Source organism: Nomascus leucogenys, unplaced genomic scaffold, assembly GCF_006542625.1.
Source record: "Nomascus leucogenys isolate Asia unplaced genomic scaffold, Asia_NLE_v1 000758F_102500_qpd_obj, whole genome shotgun sequence".
In the NCBI taxonomy this organism is placed as follows: Eukaryota; Metazoa; Chordata; class Mammalia; order Primates; family Hylobatidae; genus Nomascus; species Nomascus leucogenys.
Genome location: NW_022097555.1, coordinates 80,472 through 101,270, shown reverse-complemented (window position 1 = coordinate 101,270; position 20,799 = coordinate 80,472).

The window sequence follows — 20,799 nt, the reverse complement described above, 5'->3', positions numbered from 1 at the left end:
ATCTGTTTTGATTTTTGTTGTTGTTGTTTGAGACAGAGTCTTGCTCTGTCACCCAGGCTGGAGTGCTGATCATGGCTCACTGCAGCCCTGAACTCCCAGGCTCAAGCAATCCTCCAACTTTAGCCTTCTGAGTAGCTGGGACTACAGGCATGTGTCAACAGTCCCAGCTAAGTTTTTCTTTTTTATTTTTTTTTGTAAAGATGAGGGGTATCTCACTAGATTGGCCAGGCTGGTCTTGGATTCCTGAGCTCAGGCGAGCCTCCCACTTTAGCCTCTTGAGTAGCTGGGACAACAGGCGTGTGCCAACACTTTATGCTAATTTTTTAAATTTGTTGTAAAGACGGAGGATCTCACTATATTGGCCAGGCTGTTCTGGAACTCCTGAGCTCATGCGGTCCTCCTGCCTTTACCTCCCAAAGTGCTGGATGGCAGGCATGAGCCACCATGCCCAGCTGCCTGCTGGGTTTCAATCCTTCCTTTCCCAGTACACAGGTAACTTCAAAAAGGTCTTGTAACTAACTCTCTATAAAATTGTCCCAGGCATATAAATGTCTTGACATCTTTTTCAAATGCCTCCCTAGGAAATTGGCACTCGCCTATTCCCGGCAACAGGGAGGAGAGAAAGTTTACTCCGAATGCACCCATGACAAAGCTGACCTGCTGCCAAGCTCTCTATGGCTTCCTGGAGACCAACACACACAGGAACAGAAGCCTGGCAACCCCCAGGGGAAGATGCCTCCTCCGGGTTTAAAAACGGAGCTACGCTTTTGCCCGGGGATCATGAGCGTTGCCTTGTGACTTAGTGCCTTATACTCTGCTTTCAGAGCACCAATTCTCAGTGGAATGAGAGAAACAGGCAGGTGAGGAGGGATGGGGTGACTTATGGGGCAGAGAATGGTGCAACACCTACACTTGTTTGTGTTGGGAGACCGAGGCCTCCTGAATTCCCTAAACATGCTGTTTAAACATCCCTGCAATTGGGCCAACGTCTCTGGCTGTTTCAACCCTTTTCTATCTCTGCCAAATCCATGCCCCACCTTCTCCAGCCCTCCTGGCTCCAGCTACCCCTCCCCAACACCCTCAAATCTCAGAAATGCAAGCAGTGATTCTTAAGCCTGGCTGTGCCTTAGGAACTCCTGGAGGTCTGGTTCACATAGCGGGGTCAGGGGGAGCCCCGAGATGCAGGGTTCTTATTTCAGAGTTCAGATGCCTAAGAATGTGCATGACACAGTTTCCCAGGTGATGCTGATGCTGCCGGACCAGGACTGAGCCTGCACATCTCACCCCGAATTCAAAATCAAAAGATGGGGTGAGGGTTCTCAGCAAAACGCAGCCTGAGACTCTATTTTGGAGACCCCTGTTCCAGAGAGAAGAGCAGTGCTCCTGACACTTGGTGGGTGGGGCCCACGTACGCGGCTCAACACCCTGCAGTGTTGAGGATGCCCGCCACAGAGAGTCATTCAACTTAATAGTAGTAAAGTTGAGAAAGATTTTATCTATTGCCTATCTATGTATCTATCTATCTATCCATCCATTCAGCTATCATCATCATTTATCTATTACCTATGTGTCATTTATCTATTATCTGTCCATCCATCTAGCCATCCATCATCCATCTATCATCATTATTTATTATTATGTATCATTTATCTAGTATCTATCTGTCTTCCTATCTTCTTCTCCTCCTCCTCTTTCTTCTTCTTCTTCTATCAAATATCTATCTGTCTGCTTGCCTGTCTTTCTGCCTCTCAATCTAATCTATCCTCATCATTTATTTGTCCATTGTCTACCTATAATCTATCTAACATCAATCTATATATCTATCTATCCATCCATCTATCATTTATCTATTATCTGTCATTTATCTATATTTATCTATTATGGCTTTCTGCCTGTCTATCATCATCATCACATTTATCTATTATCTATGTATCTATCATGATCATCATTTATCTATTATCTATCATGATCATCATTTATCTATTATTTATCTGTTTCTCTAATCTATCAATCCTCATTTATCTCTCTCTATCATCTATCTACCTGTCATCCATCTATATTTATCATTGTTTTTCTACCATCTACTTATTATCTGTTTATTTATATCTATCATTATCTTCCTATCATCTATTGATTATCTATCTATCATCTGTTTTCTATTATCTATCATCCATCTCTCCACATCTAACTATGGCAGTGGCTGTCACTTGGGTGATTTTGATGCCAGAGAACACATGGCAATGTGTGCAGTCCCTTGTGCTTGTTAGGATTAGGTGGGGTGCGGTACTGCATGTAGCAGGTGGAGCCCAGGGGATGCTGCCAAACAAGGCACAGTGCACAGGATAGCTCCACAGTAATTATCTAGCCCCAAATATCATTGAAGAGTCTGAGAAAGTCTGCTATAGGCTAAAGAAGCCACCAGTGTAATTTGAAGTTTTCCACAGCCTTGCTAAAGCACAGGAAAGCTCTGTTTACTTTGTTTTCTTAATTTAGGGAGTGCATTAAAAACATCACAAGGAAATAGAAGCCCAAGTTTTTGCTCTGTTGGGAGACTCCTGGTGATGTCTCACCATTGTGTGGGGGTGCTCCAGGTATCAGGTGGGTGGAGCCCTGGGACACTGCTCAACACACTGCAGTGCACAGGATGATGCCACCACAAAGACCTCAAGCCCTTAAGGACTGGGACTCCAAAATGAAGATGGGTTTTACCCAACTTCTGCTCCGGATAAGATGCCCAGGGGTGGGTGATGTGTGTTAAGGAGATCAGAGGCTTCCGTTATGCATGGGGAGAAAAATGTGTTCACCAGGCCGGGGAGATAAGAGCTGCCTAGAAGGAGGCAGGAGGCAGGCCCCTGCCTGTCTATCCTGCCAGTGAGCTGCTCGACAGCTGACAGAATCTATCCTGAGGCTGCCAGGGTGGGGTTGTGTTCATTGGGTTCATTGTGACAACTGTCACTGTACTTTGGGAATACCTGGAAACACAAGGTGAAGACGCCATGGGAAGGTTGAGGAAGGGGCAGCATTCCCATGTCTTTCCTTAGGGCCTGGCAGTGGCTCTGCTTGGTGCAGTCCCAAGTTGCTTCCACCCAGAAGGAGCTCTCTTGCTACAGAGCAGCGTTCTCAGTGGGGATGATTTTACCCTCAGGGGTCATTGGCAAGGTCTGGAGATCTTTCTAGTTGTGACAACTGGGAGGGGGTGGGTGCTACTGGGCCTTGGTGGGTGGAGTCCAGGGACGCTGCTCAACACCCTAGAGTGAACACGACAGCCCCACCACAGAGAGTAAGCTACAGTCTATCTATCTATCATCTATCTATTTATCTATCATATCAATCTCTCTATTTATCATTCTGTATATCACCTACCATCTCCATCTATCTCTCATGTATTTATCTATATCAATCTATTATCTCTATCATCTATCTTCCTATCATCTGTTTACTTATTCTATCTACCTACTATCTATCTATCTATATTTATCATCTATCTGTCTCCATCTATGTATCTATGTATCTGTATATCTATCACCTATCTATATCTCCATCCTATCTATCATTTATCTGTCCATCCATCCTATCTCATCTATCATCTACTTATGTATCATCTATCATGTATCTACCGATCTACTTATTTATCCATCATTTGTCTATTCATTTATCATCTACCTAAACAGTGGCTCACAGCCTAAGAATAATTCTGCCCCTGCTCCTATCAGGGGACACTGTGCAATGTTTGAGGTCAGTTTCAATTGTCACTACTGGAAAGTGTGCCAATGGCACCTGGCAGATGGAGCCCAGGGACGCTGCTCAACACCCTACAGTGTACAGGACACGCCCACCACAGAGAATCCAGCCCTGAATGTCACAAACGCCTTGGTGAAAAACTCCAGTAGTAACTTCCATCTAACCTTGGGAAAAGGATCAGGTTGACAATCACATCATTCTGAACAGTACAGGAAGCAGGAGTGTCTGAGTCATTTGTAAATACACCTTTTGTTAGAACACTCGTAAGACCCTTTCCCATAGGAGGATCCTCCCTTATCCAGAGCAAGAGTACAGCACTCCACGGTTTCCCTGCTGGAGCAATGAGAAGCCAATGCAGGCCTTATGGAATGAGTTGGCAGCACGAGGCTGTGCAGACATCTGGCGACTATTGGAGCCAACAAGGAGAAAGCACAGAAGCTGGGAAAGTCTCCCTTTCCTTGCACAAGAACTGAGACTTCCTTGGAGGGGCCAGCTTCATCCTGGCATTTCTCTTCTTTGGGGCTGGCATCCAGAGGATAGAAAACTGAGGTCGTACTGGCAAAGGGGGCTCTTAGGGACACTTCTTGGCTCCTAAGGATTTCCCCAATGCCTCAGAGGCTGGACAGATTTAAAAGTGGACCTCCTGTGGAAAATGATACAGAGATTTCTCAAAGAACTAAAATTTTATCTACCAGTTGATCTAACAATTCCACTTCTGGGTATTCACCTAAAGGAAAACAAGTCATTATATCAAAAAGACACCTGCACTCATATGTTTATTACAGCACCATACACAATAGCAAAGATATATCAACCCAGGTGCTCATCAACAGGTGATTGGATACAGAAAATGTGATTTATGTGTACAATGGAATAGTATTCAGCCATGCAAAAGAATGAAATTCTATCTTTTGCAGCAACATGGATAAAACTGGAGGCCATTATCTTAAGTCAGATAACTGAGAAACAGAATGTCAATTACCACATGTTCTCACTCATAAGTGGGATGTAAATAATATGTCCATGTGGACATAGAGAGTGGATTAATAGACACTGGAGATACAGAAGGGTGAGAGAGTGGGAGGATGGTGGAGAATGAGAAATTACTTAATAGGTACCATGTACAGGCGAGAATGAACAAACAACTCCTCGTGAACGAGCAAGCGAGGAAATGAATGAAACAGTGAATCAACGTTTGAGCCATGGAGAGAATGAATGCATGAGTTGAAGGCATGAATGAGCCAATGTATATATGAATGAATTTAGAGATACATGCACGAATGGAGGAGTGACTGTGTGGAAAAAATAGGTGAATGCATGCATGCATGAATGAAGGCATGAATCCATGAATGAGTGAATGAATGAGTTGAATGCATGAATGATTGAATGAACAAGTGAATTCATGCATGACCAAGTGAGAACATGAATGATTGAGTGAACAAGTGAATTCATGCATGCATAGTACATGAATCAGTGAAAGGTGAATTCATGTATGCATGAGTGAGTAAACAAGTAAATTAATGCCTGCATGAGTGCATGAATGAGTGAACAAGTGAATTCATAAGTGATTGCATGCATGAATGATTTAAGTGATGCTTACACTGGAAGCCCAGACTTCACCACAACTCCGTATCTAACTATGTGACAAAATTGCACTTGTACCCCATAAATTTTCACAAATAAAATAAATCAATAAAATTAGATATGTAAACCTGTTTAACACAAACGAATGCAGAAAAACCTATGTTGTAATAACATATAAAAAATAAATAAAGGTGCTTTCTTGATGCTTAATATGCCCTGCAGACATCTTACAAAGCCCCAGTAGTCATGAGTTAAATTCTTGCATGTAGCCTGCTGGAGGTCAGAGATAGCCTCCACTGTTTATTTACAGCTCTGGGCCCATCTATGAAGTAGACCTAAAAACACCACCAATACCTGTCCCCAAGGCTGAGCTGATGCAGGAACAGACCTCAGCAGAGTGCCTGGTATCCACAGACCATCGATCATCCTAGGTATTAATCTAGATCAGGAAGGCCTGGCTGTAGCTTGCATTGATCACTATTGACAGCTCTGGGGAGAATCTGGGTTCCTTTGCTGTCTCTTTTGGAATTTTTTTCTCCAAGAAAGTTCACTCATTCAACTCATGCACTCACACATGCATGCATTCACACATTCATTCACTCATTCAACTCATACATGCATGCATTCACACATTCACTTATTCACTTAACTCATGACTCATACATGCTTGCATTCACACAATCATCACTCATTCAACTCATGTATTCATACATGCTTGCACTCACATTCATTGTTCATTCATTTAACTCACTCATGCATGCATGCATTCACACTTTCACTTAATTCATTCATGCATCCATTAACTTGTTCATGCATTCAATTCATTCATTCATTTATACATAATACATTAATTCATGAAATGTATGCAGTCTTCACTCATTCACTCGTGTGTGTGCATTAACACACATGCTAGTTTGTTCAGCTCATTCATGTACTCATACATATTTGTTCACTCATTCATCCACATATTCACTTGTCATGTATTCTGTTCAATCACTCACACACACATTCATTCATTCCGTATAAATGCATGACTTCACATGCTCATTCAATCCTGCATGCATGAACTCACTCACTCACTCATGCAGGCATGAATTCACTTTTTCACTCACTCATTCACGCACTCACTCATGCATGTAGGAATTCGCTTATTTACTCATTCATACACTCACTCATGCAGGCATGAACTCACTTGTTCACTCATTCATGCACTCAAGGATACATGAATTCCTTGCTTACTCACTCATACATGCACTCATGCATACATGAATTCACCTGTTCACTTACTCATACATGCACTTATACATGCATGAATTCACTTAAGTCATTCATGCACTCAATCACTATGAATTCACTTGTTCACTCATTCATGCACTCATTCATGCAGGCATTAATTTACTTGTTTACTCACTCATGCATACATGAATTCACCTTTCACTAATTCATGCACTATGCATGCATGAATTCACTTGTTCACTCAGTCATTCATGTTCTCACACGATCATGCATGAATTCACTTGTTCAATCATTCATGCATTCAACTCATTCATTCACTCATTCATGGATTCATGCCTTCATTCATGCATGCATGCATTCACCTATTTTTTCCACACAGTCACTCCTCCATTCGTGCATGTATCTCTAAATTCATTCATATATGCATTGGCTCATTCATGCCTTCAACTCATGCATTCATTCCCTCTTGGCCAAACGTTGATTCACTGGTTCATTCATTTCCTCGCTCGCTCAGTCACGAGTAGTTGTTTGTTCATTCTCGCCTCACATGCATTCACGCATACATGCACTCACGCATACATGCACTCACCGCGGGCGTAAAGCCAGTCACTCACTCGCTATGCATTCAACAGCTGAGGCCTGAACACTCATTTTTTCTCTCTTTCGTGCACTCATTCATTCATTCATTCATGCGTGCAAGTATGCGCACGTGCATTTTTCATGCATTCAACAAGATAGTGTATGAGCCCTGCCTTCTCTGGAAGGCTTCCAGAGCGGCCTCCACTCGGGCTGCGCGCTGGCCTTGGGCCAAGGGCCTTAAGTCATCGCAAACATTTACTTTGGGGCCAGCCGATTAAAGGTTAAATATCCAAACCTGGAAACCCGACTGCCGAGGGGGCGGGGGGGGGGGGGCGGGGCGTGGAGCCAGCCTGGCTGTTCCTGGGTCTCTCTCTCCCGCAGCTGGGCTGGGCACCAGGAGGCGCTGGGCTTGGGCAGGGGCTGCAGGCTGAGGAGCTGACCGCGCCTACGGGGCTGGGGAGGCGAGGCCGGGCTTCCGGACAGAGGCCAATCGCTGCCCTCCAGGCCCCAGCCGGCTTTGGGCAGAGGCAGCCAGGGCGCGGAAGAGGTGGGGGGCTGCGGGGTGCAGGGGATGTATGCAGTGGAGGGGCTGGGCCGTGGGGGCGGGGCGCGCTGAGGCTGCCGATGCCTACGAGGTTAGGGGGGGGCGTACACCGGGGGACGACCAGGGCAGGGGGGGCTGGGGGAGGGGGCTTGGAGTGCAGAGGAGGGCGAGAGGGGGGAGCTGGGGTCAGAGAGAGGTTGCCAAAACAAAGCGGGGGGGGGGGGCAGGGATAGGCTAGCGGCGCTTGCGGGTGGACCAAGTAGCTGGATGACAGGCATTGTACCACGCCTGGCTAATTTTTTTTATTTTTAGTAGAACAGGGTTTCACTATGTTGGCCAAGCTGGTCTCGAACTCCTGACCTCAAATGATCCACCGCCTCGTCCTCCTAAAGGCTGGATTACAGGCATGAGCCACCACACACAGCCTGAATAAAGTTTTGACAGCATTACTGATTACTGTTCTGAGTGACATTTATTGTTTTATATTTTTTTTCCCAGAGAATTATTATGTCCAATGAAACAATATTAAACATAAAAATTACAGCTAGACAGGTGAATAAATTATAGTGTTCTAAAGCCTGTAGAATGATGATAGTTAACAATAATATATTCTACAGTTTCTTTTTTTTTTTTTTTTTTTGAGAGGAGTCTCCTCTGTGCCCAGGCTGGAGTGCAGTGGCGCAATCTCAGCTCACTGCAAGCTCCGCCTCCCAGGTTCAGCCATTCTCCTGCCTCAGCCTCTCCGAGTAGCTGGGACTACAGGCGCCCGCCACCACTCCCGGCTAATTTTTTTTTTTGTATTTTTAGTAGAGCTGGGGTTTCACTGTGGTCTTGATCCCTGACCTCGTGATCCGCCCGCCTCGGCCTCCCAAAGTGCTGGATTACAAGCGTGAGCCACCGCCCTGGCCTATAGTTTCAAATAGTTGGAAGGAGGATATTAAATTTCCCTACACAAGAAATAATGGGCATGGTAGCTCACGCCTGTAATCGCAGCACTTTGGGAGGACGAGGCAGGTGGATCACCTGAGGTCAGGAGTTCGAGACCAGCCTGGCCAACACGGCAAAACCCTGTCTCTACTAAAAATACAAAAACTAGCGGCTGTGGTGGCACATACCTGTAATCCCAGCTACCTGGTAGGCTGAGGCAGGAGAATTGCTGAACCCTGGATGTGGAGGTTGCAGTGAGCTGAGATCACGCCATTGCACTGCAGCCTGTATGAGGCACGAGACAAGAAAGAAAGAAAGACAGAAAGAAAGAGAGAGAGAGACCAAAAGAGAGAAAATGAGAGAGACAGAAAAAGAAAGAGAGAGAGAAAGAAAGGAGAGAGAAAGAGAGAGAACGGAAGGAAGGAAGGAAGGAAGGAAGGAAGGAAGGAAGGAAGGGCTGTTTGACATGATGGATGTGCTATCAATCATCTCGTTATAGATTATATGGATCTGATCATTAATTATACATTGATCATTATACGCTATAAGGATCTGATAATTATACACTATATGCATAGAAACATCACTATGTATCCCGTGAATATGTGCAATTTTTCTCAATTAAAAAAGAATAAAATAAGGCCGGGTGCGGTGGCTCACGCCTGTAATCCCAGCACTTTTGGGAGGCGGGCGGATCACGAGGTCAGGAGTTCGAGATCAGCCTGACCAACATGGTGAAACCCGTCTCTGCTAAAAAAAAAAAAAATATATATATATATATATACAAAAAAATTAGCTGGGCGTGGTTGTGCTTGCCTGTAATCCCAGCTACTGAGGAGGCTGAGGCAGGAGAATCGCTTGAACCCAGGAGGTGGAGGTTGCAGTGAGCCAAGATCGCACCACTGTGCTCCAGCCTGGGTGGCAGAGTGAGACTCTGTCTCAAAAAATAAAAAATTATAAAAAAAAGAATAAAATAAAAATTTTAAAAAGCACCAAATTTGTATAACTCATTCTGACAAATAAAAGTCACTTATTCTTTTTTTAATCTAATAAATGGATACGAGGTCTTGCTATGTTGCCCAGGTTGGTCTCAAACTCCTGGGCTCAAGTGATTCTCCCACCTCGCCTCCCAGAGTGCTGGGATTACAGGCGTGAGCCACTGTGTACGGCCTAAAAGTCACATTTTTTTTTTCTTTTTTAATACGGAGTCTTGCTCTGTTGCCCAAGCTGGAGTGTAGTGGCCCTATCCGGCTCACTGCAAGCTCCGCCTCCCAGGCTCAAGTGATTCTCCTGCCTCAGCCTCCCAAGTAGCTGGGATTACAGGCACCCTCCATCACGCCAGGCTAATTTTTGTATTTTTATTATAGACAGGGTTTCACCATGTTGGCCAGGCTGGTCTCGAACTCCTGACCTCAGGTGATCCTCCCGCCTTGGCCTCCCAAAGTGCTGGGGTTACAGGCGTGAGCCACTGCATACGGCCTAAAAGTCACCTATTTTTAAACAAAAAACAAAAGAACAATGTGACCAAAGAGAACAGCAGTAAATGACACAGAACTCACTCTGCTGTTTTCACAAACCCTCCACGCACCGCATCTCACGGGATCCCCGGAAGCTGGTGGTCCCAGATGAATTTGTAAGCTTCCTTCCCGCCAATGCTTCGTTCAAGTGCACGCTGGGGCAAGCCCATTGAGAAGCCGAATCGCTTCTGCCGCTTCCCCTCTAAGCGCTGTTGAAACTTGGCAGCAACGTGACATGGGGGACCCCTTCCCACTGTGCAGGCGCTGACATGATTCACAGGGTCCGGCAGATTCGCACTCAACCCATCTCTGGGCTGTTGTGGGCCCTGTGTGATTGACAGCTGCCTGGCTCTATAGCGGGGTGACTTCAGCTAGACTCAGCCAATAGGGAGCAGGTGCAGGGGCTAGGGGCGGGGAGAGAAGGCCCTGTGTAATTGACATCTTCCCGGCTCTGATTGACATCACCTGGCTGGGTGACTTCAGCAGGGATCAGCCAATGGGGAGCAGGTGCAGGGGCTAGGGGGTGGGAAGAGAGAGCGAGAAGGCCTGTGTAATTGACATCTGCCTGGCTTTGATTGACATCACCTGGTTGGGTGGCTTCAGCAGGCTCAGCTAATGGGGAGCAGGTGCAGGCGCTAGGGGGCGGGAAGAGAGAGAGAGAGAAGGCCGTGTTAATTGACATCTGCCTGGCTCGGATTGACATCACCTGGCTGGGTGACTTCATCAGGGCTCAGCCAATGGGGAGCAGGTGCAGGGGCTAGGGGGCGGGAAGAGAGAAGGCCCTGTGTAATTGACATCTGCCTGGCTTTCATTGACATCACCCTGGCTGGGTGACTTCAGCAGGGCTCAGCCAATGGGGAGCAGGTGCAGGGACTAGGGGCGGGAAGAGAAGGCCCTGTGTAATTGACATCTGCCTGGCTCTGATTGACATCACCTGGATGGGTGACTCAGCAGGGCTCAGCCAATAGGGGAGGCAGGGGGGGGGGGGGGATGCAGGGCTGCTAGGGGGCTGCTAGGGGAGCAGGGAAGAGAGAGAAGGCCCTGTGTAATTGACATCTGCCTGGCTCTGCTTGACATCACCCTGGCTGGGTGACTTCAGCAGGGCTCAGACAATGGGGAGCAGGTGCAGGGGCTAGGGAGCGGGAAGAGAGGGAAGGCAAAGAATGGATTCCTTCTCCTCTACCTTTACCCCTGGGCGTCAGGACTTGATAGAACAGCCCCTCCCTTGTTCCTTGAGGTCTGGGATTTGCATCAGCCTTCCTGGCGTTTTCTTCTTACTTGACCCGCCCCCCCCTTCTCAGTGACCCCCCTTGTCTCCAAGGCTCTGACGCCACGGAGCAAGGAGTCAATTCGCCACCTGCACACTGACCTATGTAGGCAGATTTTATTATTATATTATTATATTTTTATTATATTTTTATTGTTATTATTATTATATTTATATTTCATTTTACTTTATTTTACTCTTTTATCTTTATTTTATTTTAGAGACAGAGCCTCGCTGTCTTGCCCAGGCTGGAGTGCAATGGTGCAATCTCGGCTCACTGCAACCCCCACCTCCCGGGTTCAAGCGATTCTCCTGACTCAGCGTCCTGAGTAGCGGGAATTACAGGCATGAGCCACCAACCCTGGCTAATTCTTGTATTTTTTGGTAGAGATGGGGTTTCTCCATGTTGGCCAGGCTGGTCTCGAACTCCTGACCTCAAGCGATGCGCCCGCCTCGGCCTCCCAAAGTGCTAGGATTACAGGCTTAAGTGTCATTTTTTAAGACGACTCCTTGTTCAAAGAAGTCTGCTGAGCAGTGAGTTTGTGCTAAAACAGCTTGCGAAGCTCCGGGAAGAGAATGTTCGCATTCCCGAACTCGTGTTGGGTCACACGCCGCTGTTGGGAAGACAATGGCACCTGCTGCTCAGACCCATCGAGGCCGGACAGGGGTCAGCAAGGTCAGCCCCAGGCGGCTTCCCGTCTGTAAATGGAGTCTCGTGGTGCCCGAGGTCGAGGGTGACGAGGGCCAGATTCCCTGAGATCGTGCATCGGCTCCTGGGAGGTAGGAAGATCTCTGGTGCCGTCCAGGTGCACACTGGGTGTGAGCACTAACCAGCAAGCCCCCTGGCCTGCAGAGATGGCCTTTCCTCCACCCTCAGGTCACCTGTGAGGAATGCACCTGTGGCCCGAGAAGCCAAGATGGCCCCGAGCACAGGGCTCTCTCGAGGCAGGTTGTGTTTTTCACACCTCAGACGCTGCCCTGCTGTTCCCTCCACTACCGCATCCACCCGGGGCTGAACGCACCAGGCTCCTTGCCACCAGGCCCCACCTAGGACCACACAGAGAGGGTCTGCCTGTGCCCCCTCCCCTCACACACACAAATCAGCATGTGCCTATACACATACACACATGCACATACATGCACACACATATAGATGCACACATACAGACACACATATACACACATATGCAAATGCTCACATTCACATACACAAACACACACAAATGCATGCAGACACTAAGCGGCATACACACTCATCCGTATCCATATATACACACACAAATACACACATGCACATATGCACAAACACACACACACAAATGCATACAGAAACAGGCATACACGCTCATCCATATCCATATATACACACACAAATGCATACCTGCACATCTGCACACATACAAACAATTGTGTATACACTACCATGCATACACACACACACACATGCACACCCAAATATGCACATGCACACATACCACACATATGCACAAACACACTCACACAAATGCATACAGACACTAACAGGAATAAATGCTCATACATATCAATATCCACACACACAAATGCACACATGCACATATGCACACATACACACAAATGCATACAGACACTAACAGGCATACATGCTCATCCGTATCCATACCTACACACAAATGCACACATGCACATATGCACACAAAATTGCCTACACACTAGCATGCATATACACACACACACACATGCACACCCAAATATACACATGCACAAACACATTCACACAAATGCATACAGACACTAACAGGCATACAGGCTCATCTGTATCCATACATACACACACAAATGCACACATGCACATATGCACAAATGCATACACACAAATGCACAAAGACACTAATCGACATACACGCTCATCCATATCTGTATCTACACACACAAAGGCACACATGCACATATGCACAAATGAATATACAAACAACTGCATACACACTAGCATGCATATACACACATGCACACACACATGCACCCCCACACACATGCACACCCAAGTATACACATGCACAAACACACACAAATGCATAAAGACACTAATAGACATACATGCTCATCCATATCCATATCTACACACACAAATGCACACATGCACATATGCACAAATACACAAACAATTGCGTATACCCTAGCATGCATATATATACACACACATACACACATGCACACCCAAATATACACATGCACAAACACATACCCACAAATGCATACAGATACTAACAGGCATACATGCTCATATATATCCATATATACACACACCCAGATATACACATGCACAAACACACACAAATGCATACAGACACTAACAGGCATACACACTCATCCATATCTACACACACAAATGCACACATGCACATATGCACAAACACAGTCACACAAATGCATAAAGACACTAATAGACATGCATAATCATACATACCCGTATATACACACACAAATGCACACATGCATATATGCATACACAAACAACTGCAAACACACTAGCATGCATATATGCACATATGCATACACACATGCACACACACACATGCACATCCAAAAATATACATGCACAAGCACATTCACACAAATGCATATAGACTGTAACAGGCAAATATGCTCATATATATCCATATCTACACACACAAATGCACAGATGCACATATGCACAAATACATACAGAAACAATTGCATACACACTAGCATGCATATATACACATACACCCAATTATACACATACACAAACACATACACACAAATGCACAGATACTAACAGGCATACACACTGATACATATCCATATCTACACAACATATGCAAACATGCAAATATGCACAAGTGCATTCACGAACAACTGCACACACACTAGCATGCATATACACACACATGCACACCCAGACACATGCACACACTCATGTACAAATACGTAATACACATACACACAGAGACACAAATACACAAATATAAACACACATTCACATGCATACACAAACAGGCAAACACACAGACAGCCATACATATGCAAACACACATCCACAAAGACACATGCATATGTACAGACACAAACATAACCACAAACACAGATAACGCACACATACACACACAGACACATGCAGAAACACACACACATACACACATTCATGAAGCTCTCCACCTCTACCAGCCAGACAACTATATGCACACACATACACATTTCTTAGTTAAGAAAAATAGACCGGGCGCGGTGGCTCACGCCTGTAATCCCAGCACTTTGGGAGGCCAAGGTGGGCGGATCACGAGGTCAGGAGATCGAGACCATCTTGGCTAACGCGGTGAAACCCCGTCTCTACTAAAAATGCAAACAATTAGCCAGGCATGGTGGCAGGCGCCTGCAGTCCCAGCTACTCGGGAGGCTGAGGCAGGAGAATGGTGTAAACCCGGGAGGCGGAGGTTGCAGTGAGCGGAGATCGCACCATTGCACTCCAGCCTTGGCGATAGAGTGAGACTCTGTCTCAAAAAAAAAAGAAAAGAAAAAAAGAAAAATAGAAAAACACACCTTTAGAAACTAAGTATCACCTGCAAACTGCAAACAAACAAACAAACAAAAAAAAAAACTCTGCTGGGGCTTGGATACCACAACTGACAACCTAAATTATTGAGGTAGCAAACTGCCTAGAAGAGGTAGACATTTCCAGCTCTGAAATCAGGACCCAGCCGTGAGAGACACTGCCAGCGTTGGTTTTACAGTTTTATTAGCCACATCCCTCAGGGAATCTCACGGCAGGTCTCAGGAGCTCTCTCTAATCTTGTTAACCTTCTGCGCCTCTCCTCCTGGAGTACAAACTAATCTTTCTTAATGCAAGAGGACAGGGCAGCTTTGGAAAGGCCGTCACCAGACAGCCAGTGTTCCCCATCCTCAGAACTGGACCTTGGAGAGCTTTGGTGTATGGAAACAGGCTCCCATGGGGGGTGAAACATTGAAACCCTGACAGACGGTATCACTGAACTGAGAGCTCACGTTTCTAGAAAAGGCAACAGATGCAGTGTCTGATGATGAGCTTAATTTGGGATGTGCTGAGCAGGAATTATTTAAACCAATCCCTTGATGAATTTGTCTTTAAGGAATATGTCCTTTCTCTCATGAGTCACTCAGGCTCCTGGACTCCTGCCTGCCAGCCCTCACTGAATCTCCCCAGAGGCTCTTCATGTCTGCTGCCTGACCATTTTCTCCAGGGTGTACAAAAGCAAAGGAGAGAGCTCCCCTCCCAGACTGCTGGAGGGACGTGGGGACTTACCGCATGGCTGACGCTCTCAGGTTCCAGCCAGACTTAATATCCTAAAATGCACCCAAGACAGGCAGGCCTGGGTCCAGACGGCCAGGGGACGGCTGCCCGGGCTTGTCTGCAGAGCCTGGAAAGGGAGGAGGAGGTGAACAGAGGAAGGAGGAAGGGTGACGGGGCCTGCAGGGTGTGATATGACCTGAGTTATCACCTCCCTTTGTGCTGCTGTTGTTTCTTACTGTGGGAAATGCACATTACACACAGTTTGCCATTTTAAGAAAGAGATGATTTAGTGCACTGAGAATTTTACACAACTGCCAGCCCTATCTAGTTCCAGAACACCTTCATAACCCCCCCCAAAAAAAGACCCCATACCCATTAAACCGTCACTCCCCAATCTCCCTGCTCACAGCCTTAAGCAATCACCCATCTGCTCTCTGACTCTGCAAACAGTCTTATTCTAGACACTTCATGCAAATGATATTGTGCCATTTTGCACTTTTGTGCCTGGGTGTTTTTTGTTGTTGTTGTTTTTGTGGTTGTGGTGTTTTTTGTTTTCACTCCATTACTTGTACACCAAACTAATAAATGATGTATTCAGTCAAAGGCTATCAAGGACTCAAAAGAATGCAACCTTTTTTTTTTTTTTGACGGAGTCTCACTCTGTCGCCCAGGCCGGAGTGCAGTGGCATGATCTCGGCTCAATGCAACCTCCGCCTCCCGGGTTCAAGCGATTCTCCTGCCTCAGCCTCCCAAGTAGCTGGGATTACAGGTAACTGCCACAATGCCTGGCTAATTTTTTTTGTATTTTTAGTAGAGATGGGGTTTCAACATGTTGGCCATGCTGATCTCGAACTCCTGACCTCAGGCGATCCACCCGCCTTGGCCTCCCACAGTGCTGGGATGACAGGCGTAAGCCACTGCACCTGGCCCCCATTTTTATGGTTATTTCTTGATGCTATGCTAAACTAGGAGTGGATTATTCATGTGTACTCTTTTTAGACCACATAGATTGTATCAGTCAGGGTTCCTTAGAGGAATAGAACTAATAGAAGGTATACACACACACATATACCTATTTATACACATACACATACATATATATGTATATATATACACATGCATACATATATATGTATGTGTATATATATATATATGAAGGGGAGTTTATTAAGGAGTATTAACTCACACAATCACAAGGTGAGGTCCCACCATAGGTCATCTGCAAGCTGAGGAACCAGGAAGCCACTCTGAGTCCCAAGGCTGAAGAACTTGGAGTCCAGTGGTGCAGGGCAGGAAGCATCCAGCAAGGGAGGAAGATGGAGGCTGGGAAGCTAAGCCAGTCTAGCCTTTTCACGCTCCTCTGCCTGCCTTTATTCTGGCCACACAGGCAGCTGATGAGATGGTGCCCACCCAGATTGAGGGTGGGTCTGCCTCCCGGAGTCCACTGACTCTAGTGTTATTCTCCTTTGGCAACAGTCTCACAGACACACCCAGGAACAATGCTTTGATTGGATCTTTCTATCCAATCAAGTTGACATTCAGTATTAACCATCACACCCAGGAAACTCATTCACGGGTCACGATATGTGAAGGTCACTCTAAAATCACTCTGGCTATAAGAGATATTACCCGGGCCTGGCGTGGTGGCTCATGCCTGTAATCCCAGCACTTTGGGAGGCAGAGGTGGGCGGATCACTTGAGATCAGGAGTTCGAGACCAGCCTGACCAATATGGTGAAACCCCATCTCTACTAAAAATACAAAAATTAGCCAGGCATGATGGTGCACACCTGTAGTCCCAGCTCTCGGGAGGCTGAGGCAGGGGAATGGCTTGAACGTGGGAGGTGGAGGTTGCAGTGAGCTGAGATGGGGCCACTGCACTCCAGCCTGAGCAACAGAGCAAGACTCTGTCTCAAAATAAAAAATAAAAAGAAAGAAAGAACCATACAAATGGGTAAGCAGCAACCCTGGAGACTGCTCTGTCTACGGAGTAGCCATTCTTTTATTTCTTTACTTTCCCAATAAACTCGCTTTCCCTTTGCTCTACGGACTTGCCCTGAATTCTTTCTTGCATGAGATCCAAGAACCCTCTCTTGGGATCTGGATGAGGACTGCTTTCTGGTAACAGAGGGGTGTAGTGAGGCCTGGCCAACCTCCACTTCCCAACATGGCATGAACTTTAATTTTTTTTTTTTTTGAGATGGAGTCTTGCTCTGTTGCCCAGGCTGGAGTGCAGTGGCACAATCTCTGCTCACTGCAACCTCTGCCTCCTGGGTTCATGCCATTATCCTGCCTCAGCCTCCTGAGTAGCTGGGACTACAGGCGCCCACCACCATGCCCAGCTAATTTTTTGTATTTTTAGTAGAGACGGGGTTTCACTGTGTTAGCCAGGATGGTCTTGATCTCCTGACCTCATGATCCACCCGCCTCGGACTCCCAAAGTGCTGGGATGACAGGCCTGAGCCACCGCGCACGGCCAACTTTAAATTTAAATTGAAATAATTTCACGTTAAATTTTAGAGTGTCCTGGCCAAGGGGGGAGTCAATTCAGATTTTTATTTTTGCTTTATTTATTTATTATTTTTGCCACGTTGGCCAGGCTGGTGTCACACTCCTGACCTCGTGATCTGCCCACCTCAGCCTCCCAAAGTGCTAGGATTACAGGTGTGAGACACAACGCCTGGCCTTCATGGTTATTTCTTGATGATATGCTAAACAAGGGGTGGATTATTCATGCCTCTCCTTTTTAGACCATATAAGGTAACTTCCTGACGTTGCCATGGCATTTGTAAACTGTCATGGTGTTGGTGGGAGTGTAGCAGTGAGGACGACCACAGGTCACTGTTGTGACCATCTTGGTTTTGGTGTGGTTTGGCCAGCTTCTTTACTGCAACCACTTTTATCAGCAAGGTCTTTATGATCGGTATCTTGTACCGACCTCCTATCTCATCCTGTAACTTAAAATGACTTAACGATCTGGCAATGCAGTCCAGTAGGTCTCAGCCTCATTTACATTATATGGTCTAAAAAGGGGAGGCATGAATAATCCAGCCCTTGTTTAGCATATCATCAAGAAATAACCATAAAGGCCAGGCGTGGTGGCTCACGCCTGTAATCCCAGCACTTTGGGAGGCTGAGGCAGGCAGATCACAAAGTCAGGAGTTCGACACCAGCCTGGCCAACATGGTGAAACCCCGTCTCTACTAAAAATAGAAAAATTAGCTGGTTGTGGTGGTGCATGCCTGTAATCCCAGCTACTCGGGAGGCTGAGGTAGGAGAATCACTTGAACCTGGGAGGCGGAGGTTGCAATGAACCCTGATTGGGCCACTGCACTCCAGCCTGGATGACAAGAGTGAAACTCCGTCAAAAAAAAAAAAAGAAAAAGGAAAAAATATTTGCAGTCTCTTCTCTCAGAAGCCTGCTACCTGGGAGGCTTCATCTGCATAATAAAACCTCGGTCTCTACAACACCATCATAAGCCAGACATTCCTTTCAACGGATAATAACTCTTTCAACCAATTGCCAATAAGGATATTTTTGTTTGTTTGTTTGTTTGTTTTGAGACAGAGTCTCCACCTGTCGCCCAGGCTGGAGTGCAGTGACGTGATCTTGGTTCACTGCAACCTCCACCTCCCAGGTTCAAGCAATTCTCACACCTCAGCCTCCCTAGCAGCTCAGATTACAAGCGTGTGCCACCACGCTGTGCTGATTTTTTGTATTTTTAGTAGAAACGGGTTTTGCCATGTTGGCCAAGCTGATCGCAAACTCCTGGCCTCAAGTGTTCAAGCAATTCTCCTGCCTCAGCCTCCCAAGTAGTTGAGATTACAGGTTCACACCACCATACCCAGCTAATTTTTTTTTTTTTTTTTTTTTTTTTTGAGACGGAGTCTCGCTCTGTCGCCTAGGCTGGAGTACAGTGGCGCAATCTCGGCTCACTACAAGCTCTGCCTCCCGGGTTCACGCTATTCTCCTGCCTCAGCCTCTCCGAGTAGCTGGGACTACAGGCGCCCGCCACCACGCCCGGCTAATTTTTTTCTATTTTTAGTAGAGACGGGGTTTCACCATGGTCTCGATCTCCTGACCTCGTGATCCACCCGCCTCGGCCTCCCAAAGTGCTGGGATTACAAGCGTGAGCCACCGCGCCCGGCCTATTTTTTTTTTTTGGACAGTCTCGCTCTGTCTCCCAGGCTGGAGTGCAGTGGCGCAATCTCGGCTCACTGCAAACTCCGCCTTCCAGGTTCACGCAATTCTTCTGCCTCAGCCTCCTGAGTAGCTGGGATTACAGGCGCCCGCCCCCACATCAAGCTAATTTTTTTTGTATTTTTAGTAGAGGCGGGGTTTCACTGTGTTAGCCAGGATGGTCTCGATCTCCCGACCTCGTCATATGCCCGCCTCGGCCTCCCAAAGTACTGGGATGACAGGCGTGAGCCACTGCGTCTGGCCTAATTTTGTATTTTTAGTAGAGACAGGGTTTCACCATGTTGGCCAGGATGGTCTCGAACTCCTGACCTCAGGTGACCCACCCACCTCGGCCTCCCAAAGTGCTGGGATGACAGGTGTGAGCCACCGTGCCCGGCCCAGAATATGTTTAAGTGTACCCCCACTTTGAGTCATCCTGCCCTTCCAGATAGAACCAACATACATCTTACATGTATTGATTGATGCTTCAAGTCTTCCTAAAATGTATAAAAGCAAGCTACACCCCAACCACCTTGGGCCCATGTCATCAGAACCTCCTGAGGTTATGTCACGGCGTCCTCAACCCTGGCAAAGTCAACTTCCTCAATCATGGACACCTGCCTCAGATCCTTCTCGAGTTACAATTCGAAGAGGGAAAAGGATGCTTGCTCCCCCTAGTGGCCATCAGGACAATTGCTTCCATTCAAGGCAACGTTCTTCCAGAGAAATCTCTTCTGGATGTGGCTTACCAGGATCTATACTAGAAAAAAACGCAGAAAGAGCTCATCGGTAATTCCTGACATTAGAGTTCATGGTGACCGGGCGTGGTGGTTCACACCTGTCATTGCAGCACTTTGGGAGGCCGAGGTGGGAGGATCATGAGGTCAGGAGTTCAAGATCAGCCTGGGCAACATGACCAAACCCTGTCTCTACTAAAAATATAAAATTAGCTGGGTGT